We start from the raw sequence: 19,282 nt of genomic DNA, 5'->3' as shown, positions 1-19,282 counted from the left end.
TTTACACAGGCATCACCACATTATCAAGGCCAAGAGGCCACTTGAGGAATAGGGTTAAAGAGTGTACAGTAGAAATTGGACAATATAGTAATCAATTCGGTAAATTTGTTAACTTATATGGAACGGCTCATCAAGAACTTTTTACGTTAGACTTGAAGACAACCATATTGTAGTCAGCCGGAAAGCAGGAAAACAGAAGACAATTCCACAGGCGTGCAGTTCTAAGAAAGAAGCTTTGTTCATGGAATCTACGTTTTAGGTTTAGGCACAGATAAAGAGTGGGGGGGATTATTGATAGTTGTTTCAGATAAACACATATATTTATATAGACAGATAGATAGATAGGTAGATACATACACACATACATAAATAGACAGACAGATAATTAGATAGATAGATAGATACATAAATAGACAGATAATTAGATAGATAGATAGATAGATAGATAGATAGATAGATAGATAGATAGATAGATAGATAGATAGACAGATAATTTACTGTTTCTGCCCGACTACAGTAATGGTGAAAGTTTAATTTCCAGCGGTGACTTAATTTTGGTATTGGAATTAAGGGAGAGCGTTTTCGTTTAAAGAATACGTGGAAACGTTAACGGTCAATTTCATTCAAGTAAAAAGAAAGGAAATCGAAAAAATTAAATTGATGAGAAAAGGCATTTGTGTTTCTTCTCTTATTGGTTGTTCGACGCAAACGGAGACCCCAAGAAGTTAGAATACATTGCCACCATCAGTGAAAAATAAAAGAGCATGTCCCAAAATATTGATAAATATATGGGTTTTGCTATGTGTTAAAACATGCAATAACAACTCCATACGAAAACAAGACCAACAAGGAACATTTAACGTTTGGATGGATGTTATGCACAATAAAAGTTTCGTTTAAATTTGAGTGTGTAAAGTTCTGTTTTATACTTTGAAGGAAAGAGAAAGGAAGGAATTGAAAGATGAATGCTTATAAGACCACTTATTATTAGGGTAAGGGGGCAGCATATCTTGAGTTTTGGGTGGTCTTGTATACGTGACATAAATTTTACAAGAAATAGTTGAATCAACTTAGTTCTTGTAAAAAACTTATGTCACGTATTTTTCTTGCAAAACTTTACTCGCGTTTTTGTTCTTTAAGTGAAATATATATCTATATACAGTTGTGCGCAAAAGTATTCGACCCCTACCAAAATTGTCTTATTTCTTTGAATGGATACTTCAATAATCTTTAAAACCTTCTTTAACGACTAAGTTCGAATAAACTGTATAGTTTTCAACAAAAAATAATAAAAAGTAATTAGTGCTTGATAATATAAATAAATTTATTTACAAAAATAAAAATATGGATATTGCAAAAGTATTCGACCCCTTTTCATTAATACTTGGTTGAAGCTCCTTTGACCTTGATTACTGCAAGTAAACGTTTCCTATAACATCTAACGAGACTTCTACATCTGTCCACTGGAATTTTAAGCCACTCTTCTTAACAGTACTGTTTTAATTCAATCAAATTAGATGGTTTTCTTTTATGTACCGCAATTTTTAAATCATACCATAAGTGCTCAATCGGATTTAGGTCTGGAGACTGGGAAGGCCATTCTAGAACTTTTACCTTTAACCATGCCTTAGTGCTCTTTGAAGTGTGTTTAGGATCGTTGTCCTGTTGAAAGGTATACCTCCTTCCATGCCCCAACCGGTTCGCAGACGGAACGAGATTTTCTTTCAGTATGGACTGATATTTTACTGAATCCATTCTTCTATCGATTATGGTTAATCTTCCAGTTCCATTTATACTGAAACAGCCCCACACCATGATTGATCCACCTCCATGCTTAACGGTTGGAACGGTATTCTTCACATTATAAGCAGTATTTTCTTTTCGCCAAACATAGCGTTGCTGGTTGCGTCCAAATAGTTCGTCTGACCAAATTATATTATTCCAGTAATCAATAGGCATTTCTAGGAACTCTTTTTGCAAAATTTAATCGAGCCTTTTGATGAGCTTTGGAAAGTAAGGGCTTCCTTCTGGCAATACGCCCATGCAATCCGGCACGATTTAATGCCCTACGAATAGTTGACAAATGTACATCTGAGCCAGCCTTCTTCAAATCGTTCTGCACGTCCTTTAGGTTAGATTTAGAGTCTATTGAAACTTGTCTAACAATTTTCCTAGCCCCACGTGTCGTAATTTTTCTTGGACGACCTGATCTTGGAAGACTTGATACAATCCCTTTTACTTTCCATTTTTTGATAATGGACATAATAGTCGACCGTGCTATAGAAAAACGTTTGGAAATTTTTTATAACCTTCTCCAGACTGGTAGGCATCGATTACTTTCTTTTTAATGTCTTCAGAGTACTCTTTGTTCTTTGTCATAGTTGCAGATTTGTTGACGTTGAAAAAGAATTTTTTTTTACTTGAAACAATTATTCAATCATTCAATATGGCGTTGAAGTTCAATTTGAACTGATTTTAAATTCAGTAGAGTCATAAATATTATTTATAGGAAATAAATACAAGGTCAGACTAAAATAATAAACTTAATGATGCTTTTATTTAAACTTTAAATTAAAGGGGTCGAATATTTTTGCAACATTCATATTTATATTTTTTGTAAATAAATTGATATATATTATTAATCTCGAATTACTTTTCCTCATTAATTGTTGAAAAATATACAATTTATTCATAATTAGCCGTTAAAAGGCGTTATGAAGATTTTTTAAGTATAAATTCAACGAAACAAGAAAATTTAGACAGGGGTCGAATATTTTTGCGCACAACTGTATATATAAATGTAACTCTTGGTTCGTTCGCAATTAATTGTCTAAAAAAACACTGGACGGATGGCTTCCACGTTTTGGTATAATATGTTTACTATATCCATGTGTGTTTTTATATATTTCTTTTTAATTATAACATTATACTTAATTTTTCTATGATAAATAGGTGGTTTTCTTTGTACCGATAGGCCATTTCTTTTTTATTTAGGGACAATTATTTATTACCGCTTCCTGTCACGTGACCAGTGTTTCCAATTTAGCGGTTTTCCTGCTAGATCTGGAGATTTCATTTGCAATCTAGCGGGGAATTCTAGAAAATCTGGAGATATATCGCACCCACACACCCGCAATTTTAGATTAAAAAATAAAGAAAAGCGCTTGAAAATACTTTAAAGCATAAAATAAACTCATTCATGTAAGTAAAAAAAAAGTAGCATTTATTGCCTTTGGTGACAATTATTTATTGATTATTTGTTTCGTTTTTCACCTTTTTTGGGGGCTAACCATTCTTAAATCTCGCTATAAAATCGATTTTTCTAAGTACATTTTAGGTGGGTGGGCATTCCAACCTTCGAAGTTTAGTTTAAAATACGATCTAATCAACCCCGCTTAATTTTTCTAAATTAGTCGGAAATTGTAAAAAGCAAGAAACAACAGCAAAAAAAAAATTATACCACTAGAATTTAATTATCTACCAACCTAAATACTTTTAACATGCTAAAACAAAGTTTTTTTGTTTTTTTATTTTTCTAATTTCAAAATATGTTGCACCATTATTGTGGTGCTTAGTTTGCAGTATATTTCAATTTAACTTTTATTATAAAAAGTTTGAGTTTATGATTTGTTTCTTGCAAAGAAAAAAAAATACCCTCTCTGAGAAAACAGGTAAAACTAGCTGATAAAATATGTAAGCCTTCTGGCGAGCTAACCGCTTCAATATAATTCCAGAAACATATAGTGAGAAAACACGAAACATTTTATATATTGTATATACTATATTTATAATTTTTTATGGTAGAAAGTTAAAATATGGAGTTTGGGGGGGTTGAATTAGCGATTTTTGACAATTTCAGACGATAAAAGTTAAAAATCTAGCGATTTTCTGGAGATTTCTTTCTCCTGATCTCGCGTTTTTTTCTTAAATTTCAGTTGCCAACACTGCATGTAGAGGATATTTTGGTCTTACCACTACACAGAATGTGTTTACAATATCGGTAAATTTTCAATGGGTTTAATCACATGATTATTGATAATGTAATCATGTGATTGAAATTTAATTTAAATTAACCACACGTGGTCGCTTTCCTATCAAATATTCATCGAAAAATGGTAGGTACAGACAAAATGAATGCCGATGCTCAAAGTGTATAAACATTTTGACCCCTGCCTTTACTTAAAAATTCACCAAAAATCAGGAAATTAACCAATTTTAATGAACATTTCAGTATTTATCAAATAATGATCGCAGAATATAATGAACTAATTATTTTTATTTAACTCTTAGTGAAAATGTTTTATTTTGTTTAAACAAAAAATACCTTTACTAAAGTTATGGTTTTCAGTAGTAAATAAAAAACGCAAGAATTTATTTTTGCTATTTTTATATAAATTTGTAACAATAAAAAATAATTTTTACAGGAACATTACGAAAAAAAGCCCGTATTAATGAATTCGATATAACTCGAAGAAAAATGAATTTCTCACATACAATTCAGGAAATTAAAGATTCAGTTAGGTTCCTATTTCAGTCACCTAAATTATTTAGGGTGAAATGAGTTTAGGAATTTATAGCCAAACCTAAATATTTTTTTAAGCCAAAAAAAAATAGCATTAATACAGTAAGTTATGTAAAATTTGCATAGAATGCTCTGCTTTACGGTTGTAAAAATCGAACGGAAATTTGAATTTCGTTCCCTTTTAAATTCGGTACATTTTTACATTACGTCCAACTCATCGTTCACATTCGACACGTCAACTTTTATAGCTTTTCGGGTATGCTGGCAAGGTTAGGGGTGTCTATTCCGAAAGCCGTTCTAACACGGGTAGATTGGTAGGTGTGTCAGAAATTTCGTGAAAAATAGTGAATAATTCCACCCCGTCTTTCCAAGCTTATAACTACTCGAAAAATGTAACTCAAGCCCTAATTTATTTTTTCAATTAAAGGAGCAAGGACCAAGGTTTCATTTTAAAAAAAAAGCAAACAACGTGTTTTTTTTTAACGTTTTAAACTTCGGACTTTACAGGTAAATTTCTAAAAACACTACTTTTTTTGTTTTAAATTTGAATATATTATTTATTGAACTTTTCTCTTCAATTTGTGACATATAAAACTTTGGTGAGTAAATTAATTATTTACTTTTTAATAGACACTTGAAAATGTGGGGGGCGTTAATTTAAAAAAAAAACGTTTGTCTAAAATATTATATTCGGTTTATTGGAAAGAGCATAAAATTTCACATTGATCCTGAAAATATCGTAAAAATAGAATCAATAGAAAAATGTTGATAGATTTTTAAAGTTTAAAAATTGAAAAATATTGAGTTCGTAAAATTCATTACTGTTTTTTAAAAAATAAAAAACAATATTTCTATTACTTTTAAAACAACTTTAATAGTTTATTTTGGAAGTATAATCCATAAAGAAAATAAACAACCCACTTTTAAAAGAGAAATTACGAGTTTTTTTATATTTTATTCGCAGTTTCGTGATAGGGGTGTCAAAAATTCCTACAAAAATTCTGATACATCTACTAGATTGGAGTGTTTATTCGTTGTAAACGTACCCGACAACCTATAAATGTCGACACTTCCAATGTGAATGGTCAGCTGGACTTATGTAAAAAATAACAAAAAGCTATACCAAACTTACTTTTTCGTTTAAAAATGGAATTATTTCCTTTTCGTTATTAACTTTTTTCTTTTTAATATTTTGTGTTTTATATACATAAAGTACAATTGTTGAATGTTACTGTTTTGATTATATTCGTTGGGGGGGGGCACAATTAAAAAATTAAGAAAGATTAAAACGGAGCGAAATTTAAGTTTCCGTTCCATTTTTACAACAACCATAAAACAGCGCATACTCAGCAAATTTTATCGTAATTTATAAGCATAATATTGAAACACTAAATCAACATTTTATTTATTTTTTTGCATAATTAATGATGGAAGTATTTTTCTATTTATTTTCTGAACATCTGTTACAAAAATAATTTGTACATTCTCATGAAAAAAAGAATCAAACTTTTCTCTACATTCACATAACTATTTACAGTGTTCATGTAAAGCATTCATCTGTTCTTTTTATAATAAAAATTCCGTTCTCAAAGAGAAACGTTTACTGCCGAATTTCTTTAAAAAAAAAAAGAAGTGCAAGTTTTCCTGAAAAAAAACACCTTCACCTAACAATTTATGGTAAAAAATTAATCTTTTTGGGGGGAAAAAATAACAACTTTTATTGATTAAAAAAATTGCAAAAAATAATAAAAGTAAATAAACGAACAAAATGCAATTTTTCTTGAGGAATGTGTTCCATTTTAACAAACTGAGCCACAGCAACGCGTGGCCGGGTACAGCTAGTATATATATATATATATATATATATATATATATATATATATATATATATATATATATTATACTTAATATATAATAGTGGTTTCAAATTAACTCACGTATTTAATATTTATTATTATTTGTTTGTTGTGGGAAGGTGACGGCTGTCAGGTGGTTAACGACACGGACTGACGACCTGAAACTGAAACATATGCACGCGAGTATTATGGGTTTTTTTTTTTTCTAAACACTTAACTTCCTGCAATTAAATTTTAAAAAAAAATACTCGGTCTAAGATGGAAACCAAACCCTAAAGACAATTAGCCTATTACGACAACTACTAGGCCAGCTTGACACGATCTTTAAAAGGTGTTTTTAAATTGCTCTTATTTTTAATATAATGAATTTGTTATGTGAATCATTCACACATGCGCATTCGTGGAATAGTTAACAAACATAAAAATCCGACGACCCCGCCACATACCAATTTTTCAATTTTGACCTCTCAGTAGTCCGTTTTTGCCGGATGAAAACCGATTAAAAAGTTTTCCACGTGTCTGAATATCCTATATACCAAATTTCAAGTCTATAGATTAAAAATCCGTTGAGTATATAGGTTGAGAAGTGTCCTCACATACACATTCTCACGTTTATGTGTGTGTGTGTGTGTGTGTGTGTGTGTGTGTGTGTGTGTGTGTGTGTTATGCTTAATATATAATTATACATTAGTGATTTCAAAATTAAAAAAGAAATGACTTGGTTGCCATCAGCTAGAATCGAAACCAAAGCATATAACACTACACCTATATTCGGTACCCTTTGATGAATAAGAAATAGTAAAAAATGAACCTACTTTAATGTATAAATGTATATATTTGCGCATACATATAAATGACACATTTAGACTAATTGCACTTTCAAAGCTCCAATTTTATTTTTTATTTTTACTTCTGGGCAGCTATTTTTACCGGCTAAAAAAACATAAAAGAACCGTACACAAAATGTCAATAATTTGACCCCCTTCGAGCTGCTCTGTGACCTTGCGTCTCAAGGGAAATATACTTTGAAAAAAATGGAAACAGACAGACACACACACAGGCAGAATGAATTTTATACATTTTATTATCATTTACCAAGATTACGTCTTCTCGTTTGCGCATAAATCTACATACGTAATTAACCTTCCCATTTTTTTATTATTATTAGTTATTATTAATATTAAGTGTTTCTTCCTTTGTTCATAAACTTAGTTTGCATTCGTCGTTATCAAAGCGAACTAGGCACATTACCTTTATTATATAAATTTTGAACACCGGTGAATTCTACGCCTGAGCTGACTCTTCTGTCAGCAGACAAAACAATGTTTTATTAGTTTAACCAAAAATTAATATTTTGTTATTTTAATCCAAGATGAATGTTTTGTTAGTTTAATCTGAAATTAATGTTTTGTTAGTTTAATCCAAAATGAATATTTTGTTAGTTTAATCCAAAATGAATATTTTGTTAGTTTAATCCAAAATGAATATTTTGTTAGTTTAATCCAAAATGAATATTTTGTTAGTTTAATCCAAAATGAATATTTTGTTAGTTTAATCCAAAATGAATGTTTTGTTAGTTTGATCAAAAATGAATGTTTTGTTAGTTTGATCAAAAATGAATGTTTTGTTAGTTTGATCAAAAATTAATGTTTTGTAAGTTTGATCTAAAATTTATTTTTTGTAAGTTTGATCTAAAATTAATTTTTTGTTAGTTTGATCTAAAATGAATTTTTTGTTAGTTTGATCTAAAATGAATTTTTTGTTAGTTGGATCTAAAATGAATTTTTTGTTAGTTGGATCTAAAATGAATTTTTTGTTAGTTGGATCTAAAATGAATTTTTTGTTAGTTGGATCTAAAATGAATTTTTTGTTAGTTGGATCTAAAATGAATTTTTTGTTAGTTGGATCTAAAATGAATTTTTTGTTAGTTGGATCTAAAATGAATTTTTTGTTAGTTGGATCTAAAATGAATTTTTTGTTAGTTGGATCTAAAATGAATTTTTTGTTAGTTGGATCTAAAATGAATTTTTTGTTAGTTGGATCTAAAATGAATTTTTTGTTAGTTGGATCTAAAATGAATTTTTTGTTAGTTGGATCTAAAATGAATTTTTTGTTAGTTGGATCTAAAATGAATTTTTTGTTAGTTGGATCTAAAATGAATTTTTTGTTAGTTGGATCTAAAATGAATTTTTTGTTAGTTGGATCTAAAATGAATTTTTTGTTAGTTGGATCTAAAATGAATTTTTTGTTAGTTGGATCTAAAATGAATTTTTTGTTAGTTGGATCTAAAATGAATTTTTTGTTAGTTGGATCTAAAATGAATTTTTTGTTAGTTGGATCTAAAATGAATTTTTTGCTAGTTGGATCTAAAATGAATTTTTTGCTAGTTGGATCTAAAATGAATTTTTTGTTAGTTGGATCTAAAATGAATTTTTTGTTAGTTGGATCTAAAATGAATTTTTTGTTAGTTGGATCTAAAATGAATTTTTTGTTAGTTGGATCTAAAATGAATTATTTGTTAGTTGGATCTAAAATGAATTTTTTGTTAGTTGGATCTAAAATGAATTTTTTGTTAGTTGGATCTAAAATGAATTTTTTGTTAGTTGGATCTAAAATGAATTTTTTGTTAGTTGGATCTAAAATGAATTTTTTGTTAGTTGGATCTAAAATGAATTTTTTGTTAGTTGGATCTAAAATGAATTTTTTGTTAGTTGGATCTAAAATGAATTTTTTGTTAGTTGGATCTAAAATGAATTTTTTGTTAGTTGGATCTAAAATGAATTTTTTGTTAGTTGGATCTAAAATGAATTTTTTGTTAGTTGGATCTAAAATGAATTTTTTGTTAGTTGGATCTAAAATGAATTTTTTGTTAGTTGGATCTAAAATGAATTTTTTGTTAGTTGGATCTAAAATGAATTTTTTGTTAGTTGGATCTAAAATGAATTTTTTGTTAGTTGGATCTAAAATGAATTTTTTGTTAGTTGGATCTAAAATGAATTTTTTGTTAGTTGGATCTAAAATGAATTTTTTGTTAGTTGGATCTAAAATGAATTTTTTGTTAGTTGGATCTAAAATGAATTTTTTGTTAGTTGGATCTAAAATGAATTTTTTGTTAGTTGGATCTAAAATGAATTTTTTGTTAGTTGGATCTAAAATGAATTTTTTGTTAGTTGGATCTAAAATGAATTTTTTGTTAGTTGGATCTAAAATGAATTTTTTGTTAGTTGGATCTAAAATGAATTTTTTGTTAGTTGGATCTAAAATGAATTTTTTGTTAGTTGGATCTAAAATGAATTTTTTGTTAGTTGGATCTAAAATGAATTTTTTGTTAGTTGGATCTAAAATGAATTTTTTGTTAGTTGGATCTAAAATGAATTTTTTGTTAGTTGGATCTAAAATGAATTTTTTGTTAGTTGGATCTAAAATGAATTTTTTGTTAGTTGGATCTAAAATTAATTTTTTGTTAGTTGGATCTAAAATTAATTTTTTGTTAGTTGGATCTAAAATTAATTTTTTGTTAGTTGGATCTAAAATTAATTTTTTGTTAGTTGGATCTAAAATTAATTTTTTGTTAGTTGGATCTAAAATTAATTTTTTGTTAGTTGGATCTAAAATTAATTTTTTGTTAGTTGGATCTAAAATTAATTTTTTGTTAGTTGGATCTAAAATTAATTTTTTGTTAGTTCGATCTAAAATTAATTTTTTGTTAGTTGGATCTAAAATGAATTTTTTGTTAGTTGGATCTAAAATGAATTTTTTGTTAGTTGGATCTAAAATGAATTTTTTGTTAGTTGGATCTAAAATGAATTTTTTGTTAGTTGGATCTAAAATGAATTTTTTGTTAGTTGGATCTAAAATGAATTTTTTGTTAGTTGGATCTAAAATGAATTTTTTGTTAGTTGGATCTAAAATGAATTTTTTGTTAGTTGGATCTAAAATGAATTTTTTGTTAGTTGGATCTAAAATGAATTTTTTGTTAGTTGGATCTAAAATGAATTTTTTGTTAGTTGGATCTAAAATGAATTTTTTGTTAGTTGGATCTAAAATGAATTTTTTGTTAGTTGGATCTAAAATGAATTTTTTGTTAGTTGGATCTAAAATGAATTTTTTGTTAGTTGGATCTAAAATGAATTTTTTGTTAGTTGGATCTAAAATGAATTTTTTGTTAGTTGGATCTAAAATGAATTTTTTGTTAGTTGGATCTAAAATGAATTTTTTGTTAGTTGGATCTAAAATGAATTTTTTGTTAGTTGGATCTAAAATGAATTTTTTGTTAGTTGGATCTAAAATGAATTTTTTGTTAGTTGGATCTAAAATGAATTTTTTGTTAGTTGGATCTAAAATGAATTTTTTGTTAGTTGGATCTAAAATGAATTTTTTGTTAGTTGGATCTAAAATGAATTTTTTGTTAGTTGGATCTAAAATGAATTTTTTGTTAGTTGGATCTAAAATTAATTTTTTGTTAGTTGGATCTAAAATTAATTTTTTGTTAGTTGGATCTAAAATTAATTTTTTGTTAGTTGGATCTAAAATTAATTTTTTGTTAGTTGGATCTAAAATTAATTTTTTGTTAGTTGGATCTAAAATTAATTTTTTGTTAGTTGGATCTAAAATTAATTTTTTGTTAGTTGGATCTAAAATTAATTTTTTGTTAGTTGGATCTAAAATTAATTTTTTGTTAGTTGGATCTAAAATTAATTTTTTGTTAGTTGGATCTAAAATTAATTTTTTGTTAGTTGGATCTAAAATTAATTTTTTGTTAGTTGGATCTAAAATTAATTTTTTGTTAGTTCGATCTAAAATTAATTTTTTGTTAGTTCGATCTAAAATTAATTTTTTGTTAGTTCGATCTAAAATTAATTTTTTGTTAGTTCGATCTAAAATTAATTTTTTGTTAGTTCGATCTAAAATTAATTTTTTGTTAGTTCGATCTAAAATTAATTTTTTGTTAGTTGGATCTAAAATGAATTTTTTGTTAGTTGGATCTAAAATGAATTTTTTGTTAGTTGGATCTAAAATGAATTTTTTGTTAGTTTGATCTAAAATGAATTTTTTGTTAGTTGGATCTAAAATTAATTTTTTGTTAGTTGGATCTAAAATGAATTTTTTGTTAGTTGGATCTAAAATTAATTTTTTGTTAGTTTAATCTAAAATTAATTTTTTGTTAGTTTAATCTAAAATTAATTTTTTGTTAGTTTAATCTGAAATTAAATGATGGACTAATTAAACTCATTCCACCAGAATTGCACCAGGAATGTAAATAAAAATGCGAGAGCATTTTTATTTACATTCCTGGTGCAATCCTCTACTTGTATAAGATTCAAATACTTTCTACGATAAAGTACTGTTTCCACGCCTTGTGAGCCTCGCAATTCTCACTTCCTTTTTGTTCTTTAGTCATCATATTCCATGAGCGATGTTTCTGACAAAGAGGGAAGAATTGCTGTTTTTTAGATTAGAATCTATTCCATCTAACACCTAGCAAGTATTTGACATTGGAGTAGTACTTATTTAGCTCCTTTCACTAAGTGGCTTCATACCTTGTCTGGAGCGATTTCCATTTCCTACTTTTGACTCGGTACAAAACCAAAATCTAACTGACAAGGCCGTTTTATCTTTCCTGCTTCTTCTTTCTCACAGAAGAGACGTTGCGAATCTATCTCTGTTCTACCATTATTTTCATGATAGGTGCTTGACTGAGCTCCTTTCTATGGTGCTCCCCGCAAAACATTTGCAGCAGACACCGTCTAGCTACAGCAACTCTCAACGATTTACCTTATTCTCCATCTGTGCATAAAACTAAACGAAAATTCCACAAGTAAAGTTTCTTTCTTAGAACTGTCCGTCTGTGGAAGACAATATCGCGGGACTACTTCCTAGCTGACTATATCATGACCGTTTTCAAGTCTAACGTAAACAAATTCTTGTTGAGCCGTTCTCTCCAATAATCAAACAATACCCTTGCTCCATCATTACCAATCATCATGGCGTTGTCACACCAGCTACCTGACACTCATTATCTCTTATACTCGAGTGGCCCTTGAGCTTTGATAAACTGTGACCCACTCAGTAAAAAAAAAAAGAACTAATGAATCATCATTTGATAACTAATTTAATCATATATCTATAATATTATAAACCTCAAATCGTCTTGCTTGGGCGTTGAAACCGTCCATCCAGTTTACAGTTTCTGGATCAAAAAATTCTGCGCATGCGTAATTAAATAAAAACAAAGCAATGAAAGCTTTTTTTTTTAATCGACAATTTTTCGCGTTTAAAATATGCAAATAAAAACAAAACTAAATCCCTTTTTTTTTCATCGGCATTTTACGAATTTTATTTGTATTTTTCATTGCAAGTTAGATTCGTTTTCAAACAATTCATTTTTATTTCAAAGAAACAATAATTCAAATCCAATCCGAGCTTCTTCAAGAAATGTCCCAAAAGTTTTTAGTGCGATTCTTTAATTAAAAACAAAACTTTCTTTCATTTTCATTTTTTTTAACAATTTAAAACTTCTTTAATTCATTTTTTCATACCACGATTTGGGGCGCTAAAAAGCAAAGCGAAACATTTAACATTACAAAAATATTAATAACAAAAAAAAAAAAGCTGATATTTGGGCTCGACAATGAATTTTCTGGACAAGTATGCGACGCCAATTGCAGAGTAGAATGAAATATTTATAAATACGTGCACAATGAATGCTGATACTCAAAATGTATAAACATTTTGACCCCTCCCTTTACTTAAAAATTCACAAAAAATCAGGAAATTAACCAATTTTAATGAAATTTTCAGTATTTATCGAATAATGTATAAACATTTTGACCCCTCCCTTCACTTAAAAATTCACAAAAAATCAGAAAATTAACCAATTTTAATGAAATTTTCAGTATTTATCGAATAATGACGACGAAATATAATGGAACATAATTATTATTTAAATCTTATTTTGTTTAAGCAAAAAATACCTTTACTAAAATTATGGTTTTTAGTAGTAAAAAAAAATGCATGAATTTATTTTTTATTTTTTTATGAAAATAAAGCATTACAAATTGTAACAATCAATAAAATAAAAATAAAATAATTTTTACAGGAACATTACGAAAAAAGCCCCTAAAGTCCGTATTAATGAATTGGATATAACTCTAAACAAAATAATTTCTCGAACTACTGATATTATCATTGAATTAAGCATTGTTTATTTACTATTTTCACACAAAAAAATTATAATTACAAAAATATTTCTACATTTTTTTTTAATAACATGTTTCGTATAATTTTTATATGTAAGATTCTAATATATTCCTTGCTTGAATGAATGCGAAACTTTTGGCATAACATAATTTTTATATAATCTTGAAAAATAAATATTTATTTTTAAAATTTAAACGCAGGGACATAGAAAAATAATTAAATTAAAAAAAATGGTAAAAATGATACAAACGTTCACAATAGAAATGTACGGATGCAGGACTGGGGCGGGAGGAAGAAAGAAAACCAGCACCCCTACCTCCTTTTAGCTACCTGACGTTATTTCCAGACAGCCTTTCGACTGTCCTACATTTGGGCTTCTGTATAATACATATTTACAAAACTTCAGTTAGTTGCGATTCTGCGAAGGGTAAAATCTCTCGCTTTTGGGAGCTAATTAAGCTATTTTTTATACAAAGAAGGTGTTTTTTTAAAATTTAATTCAATATCTTAGGACTTAACATCTTTGAAATAGACACAGAAAACTAATATTTATCTTTTAAAGTATTTTTACAATGAATTCAAAATTTAGCTGAAATTGTCAGCCGTGAAAACATTTTTCATTATAAGTTTGTTTTTTTCACGTGCACAAGTATTTTTTTTTTCCTTTTGGGAATTAACTTTAATCTTTTGAATACAATCCCAAAGTAGTCGGAAATCTACAAAAGAATTATGATAAACCGGTTTTCAAAACTATGTCCTCTTATATTTTTCTTTTTTTGCCCGTACCTAAATATTTAATAAACAAGTTCGACGATTTTTCAATGAAACAAAGGGGTTTGTATTAATATAGACATAGATTCGAAAAGGTTGTCATATAACGAATATATAACAAATGTTATCAAGGACAATATAAGTTACTTTTCTACCTAACTGGATAATGTTTTAGTGTTTTTATTTAATGTAACATGTTTATTCAGCTAGAAAAATATACAGTGTTTACCGATGTATTTGAAAATTACAAATGGCGCCAGACTCTCTGTTGAACACGTGTCACAAGGTAATTTTGGGAAAATGGGTTAAATATAAAAACTATACAAAATATTGTTAGAAACTCGCTCAATATATGTTACTGTGAGATAGGCTGACATATATTCGGTGTGTTTTTAACAGTATTTTGTATAGTTTTTTTTTAATTTTTAACTAATTTTCCAAAACTTATCGTATTCAACAGAGAGCCTGGCACCATTTGTAATTTTCAAATACATCGGTAAACACTGTATGTATGTTTCTCGAGCTGAATAAACATGTTACATTAAATAAAAACACTAAAAAATTATCCAGTTAGGTAGAAAAGTAACCTATCTTAGCTTTGATAACATTTATTTGTTATATATTTGTTTTTTGACAACTTTCTCGAATCTATTTGTATAATAAAATAAACCCAAACAAAGTTTATAGCATTAGGTAAAAGTTAGATACGTGCAAAATGGATGCCGATGCTCAAAATGTAATGTAGTGAAAATGTATTATTTTGTTTAAACAAAAAATACCTTTACTAAAATTATGGTTTTCAGTAGTAACAAAAAAACGCAAGAATTTATTTTTGCTTTTTTTATGTAAATAAAACATCGTAATTTGTAACAATAAAATAAAAATAAAATACTTTTTACAGGAACATTACGAAAAAAGCCCCTGAAGTTCGTATTAATGAATTCGATAAACTCGAAGAAAAATTAATTTCTCGAACTACCATTGAATTCAGCATTGTTTATTTAATATTTTCACAAAAAAATTTATAATTGCAAAAATTATTTCTACTTTTTTTTACGCTTACATTTTTAACGTAATCTTGCACGCAAGAACGTATAATTATCAATGTAAAATACTGTTCATATAATCTTGGAAAATAAAGTAAAAAAAATAAATTGAAAAACAGGAACATAGAAAAATAATTTAATTAAAAAATGGCAAAAATTATACGAACGTTCCATGTGCGTAAGTACGGATGCGCAGAGTTGAAAAGAAAACCAGTCTGTTTTGCCCACCCTCCTCCTCTTTTCAACTACCCGCCTGTTTGAGTTCATCAACTTTAAATTTCACGTAAACATTATGATAAATTTTGCGTAAGTCTGTATTTTTTTAGTGTGTGATTTTTTTTCAATGATTATAAATTGTTTTCTTAACCAATTGTAATTCTGTATTAATATTAATAAATAATGTCGCTAACATTTTTTTTCAAAGAATAAATTGTCAGTAGTATAATTAATGAATTTAATTAACTTTTATGCATTTTTAAATGAAGGAAGGAGGGTCTTCGACTCAAAAAAGAAAAAAGTCGCTCTGTAATAACGACATAAATTATGTCTAATTTGTCTTTCCATACATATTTCATTTTTGCCGCGTGAGTTTATTTTGATACGACTGAACGAGTCTCGTTGCTACCAGTTACACATTTTTGGATAATTATTACTTTTTCTTTGCAAAAGTTAAGTACATTTATTGTATAAATTCATTATCTTAAGATTTTAACTTAATACTTAACTTAGAAATAATTCCAGAAAACTTATATTTTTCTTGCTAGAAAAATGTAAACACGATTTTTGTCATAATGAATTTTTACGTGAAATGTATGTTTTTTCAGATTTGAGACAAAATTATTCCATGTATTTTTTTATTTCACACACTTTTTTTCTTTGAGAAATTAACTTTAAACTATAATCTTTCAAATACAATTAAAAAGTACTCGAAAATTTAAAAAATTATTATGATTAACCGGCATTAAAAACAATACCTCCCTACTGAAGTAGCCATTAATTGCCCGTACCTAGTAAAAGTGCTCTAGCAAACCAATTAGACTTGCCTTTTAAAAGTTGATTTTTAGAGGTATTCCACTTTTATCTAATGTTATAAACTGTTTCATTAAAAAGTCATCGATCTTGGTTTATAAATCTTTTTGTAATGTTAAATGTTTTGCGTTGGTTTTAGCGTTCTAAATTCTCGTATGAAAAATTGAATTTAAACTAACATATATGCCTACAGACTCTAAAATTTAAATATTTTAAAATAAAGTAAAAAATAAAAACATAAATTAAAATGCTTGCATGGAAAAATGTTCTAAATATAACTAAATGAAAAAGGTTTGAAACTGTTTAAAAAAAATGAATATTAAGTTAATAAAGAAAAAAAAAGAGTTCCTGCGTGTTTGTAAATATCCCTTCTCTGACGGTTATTGCAACTAATATAACCAAATAAAATTACAGTCTCTTCTTATCTACATCATTGATGCTTGCTGTTAATATGATTCTTTTTGATACGTCAGAGAAAAAGAAAAGAAATCTCACCTGAACCCTGGTGTCAAACCTCTCTGATGAAATACACCTGTAATTTTGACGCAAAAAAAAAAGAAGTTGTGATAGACGAAAAAGTAAATTTCTGCGATAAATAAAGACAATCTACATAAAAGAAAATGAGATGTCCTCCAAAGGATGAGTGTAAATTCCATTTTTTCTTTTTCTTTTTATTTGTTCTTTTTATTTTTTATTTTTTTTTTATTTATATATTTTTTTACGAGCAAATGAAAAGAATGAGAAGGAAATTTCTGACGGATTTTGGCGGCAAAGCGCAGTGTTTGCATTGTTATTTGTGGCCGACCAATCAGTTGCTTTTGACAAAATGAAGGATGTGCCTTTTTGGTTTGGGTTACTAACAAAGTCAATAGACAAGGTCTATTTGGTTTCAAGTGAGAAAGATATCCGTTTATCCAACATCGGGTTCATGACGAGGTCGTTTTTGTTTGTCATTTTATTGTTTTGCATTAGACGCACGTCTTATTTTTTTTTTTTATTTATTTTAGCTTGACTTATTTTCTTTTTCTTCTTTTAAATATTAGCTGCACATATCATTTTCCCTTTTACTTAAAGACCTTTTCATGTTTTTAAACATTGAAGCATATACGAAACTTTTGTTTGTTAAACATGGCTACGACTTTTACGTCATTAATTTTGGCGTGTTATTTAGTGATTGCTTTGCCTGCAAGTGTTCAAGGTTTTTTTTTGTGTGTGTGTGTGTGTGAGAGAGAAAGAGAGAGAGAGAGAGAGAGAGAAACGCAAATGCGTGCGACCATTTTTCCAAATTCTGTGGGCATGTATGTGTGTGCTTTATGCCTAAGTACGTTGTAAGAAATTATTTCTCACATCCCAATTTACTCCCTGCAGAGACAAAAGAATCCACAAATACAAAAGCCATACCTTTCAAACTCCAAATTTATTCAAATGTAACAGCAATGAAAGTTTATGGGTTCTGGTAATGTCCATTTGCAAAACGGTGGCCCGATTTGCTCCCATATGCATGGAGCCAGTAGTATAAACTCCTATTGACGGAGTGGCAGTTAGTTGTTCCTCGAAAGAATCCATATATATTCATGGAGGACTCGGCGGGAGTATTGGCGCCTATAATAAGGCATAATGGGAGTCACTTCGGACTCTAGTTGAATTGAGATAAGCTCCAATATTTGATAAATAAAACGTGAAGAAATGTTCATTAACGTCATCCTGTAATTAAGATAATTTCAGCAATATAAAATTGTCTCTGCTTGTAGAGATGTGATTCTTTGTTCACCAACAGTTTGGTGATATAACATGAAGGAATTGACGTAGCTCTCTTTTCGTGTGGGAGCCGCTGTTTTGGAGTCTATCCCTTTGCCGAGTTCTTGCGTAGACTGAAAAATAAAAGCATGATACAAAAAAAGAGCGCCAAGCAAATCACCTGACTCATTCAAATTAATCAATGACGGCCGACCACCATAACTGCGTGGGCGGCCTAAACAAGAAAGATGGCGAATGTATATGGAATTTCTCACAACGTTTAGGTGAATGTGTATTATTGCTTATGTTCCTCGCCAGAATCAACTGGATCAGAAATATATGGCAACACGCGCCTGAACTGTTGTTTCGAACAATTAAAAACAATAATGCATAAAATACGGTGGAAGAGCACACATACCTTTAAAAAATGAACTTAGTTTAGCCCTCATTACCACTTCTTGCGCCGAACAACTGTTCCAAAATTCATAATGATCCTTTAATTAGTTTATGAGTGAATTCTGTGCATACAAAATATATAAGCAACTTTTGGTATTCGCTTAATATCTACAACCCGGACCTGACTCCAGACGTACCAAATCATCTCCTTGAAACATTATATATATATATATATATATATATATATATATATATATATAAAATATATTTTAGTCATCGACATACAGACCTGTTTCGTTGTTTCACAACTCATCAGTGCCGCTAGACTAACACCTCTCCCAAGCCGAGGATCGAACCTAGAACCGTCGTGATGACAGTCGGCAGTCCTACCCCTCGACTACGGAATCGGTGGCCGAAATTAACCTGTCCGAACGATTATTTAAATAAACATTCGTCCGCTACTCGTAGAGGGCTCAAACGTTTGTTTGTAAACAAATCGTGAGCTTCGCATTATTTCAGCTAAATTAAGTAGCGAGTAAGATAATTTACGAGAGTGCTCTACCAAAGAGGGGAGCTTTATAAAATATATTTTAGTCATCGACATACAGACCTGTTTCGTTGTTTCACAACTCATCAGTGCCGCTAGACTAACACCTCTCCCAAGCCGAGGATCGAACCTAGAACCGTCGTGATGACAGTCGGCAGTCCTACCCCTTGACTACGGA

At 28.8% G+C, this 19,282-nt stretch overlaps 1 protein-coding gene across 1 annotated transcript in view; it reads right to left on the bottom strand.

Annotated features, from left to right (window-relative positions):
- The window catches only part of LOC145276961 (perlustrin-like protein), a 41,819-nt gene extending 24,741 nt beyond the window's left edge, over positions 1 to 17,078 (bottom strand). The window contains exon 1 of the mRNA XM_080128501.1: positions 16,920 to 17,078. The gene's annotated coding sequence lies outside the window, so the exon portion shown is untranslated. The remainder of the gene's footprint in view (positions 1 to 16,919) is intronic.
- Positions 17,079 to 19,282: the final 2,204 nt, after the last annotated feature.

The sequence above is a fragment of the Euprymna scolopes genome, chromosome 5 (assembly GCF_053919585.1).
Source record: "Euprymna scolopes isolate OS-2025 chromosome 5, ASM5391958v1, whole genome shotgun sequence".
Taxonomy (NCBI): Eukaryota; Metazoa; Mollusca; class Cephalopoda; order Sepiida; family Sepiolidae; genus Euprymna; species Euprymna scolopes.
Note: the sequence above shows the minus strand (reverse complement) of the source record. Positions and strands in the feature narration are given on the sequence as shown.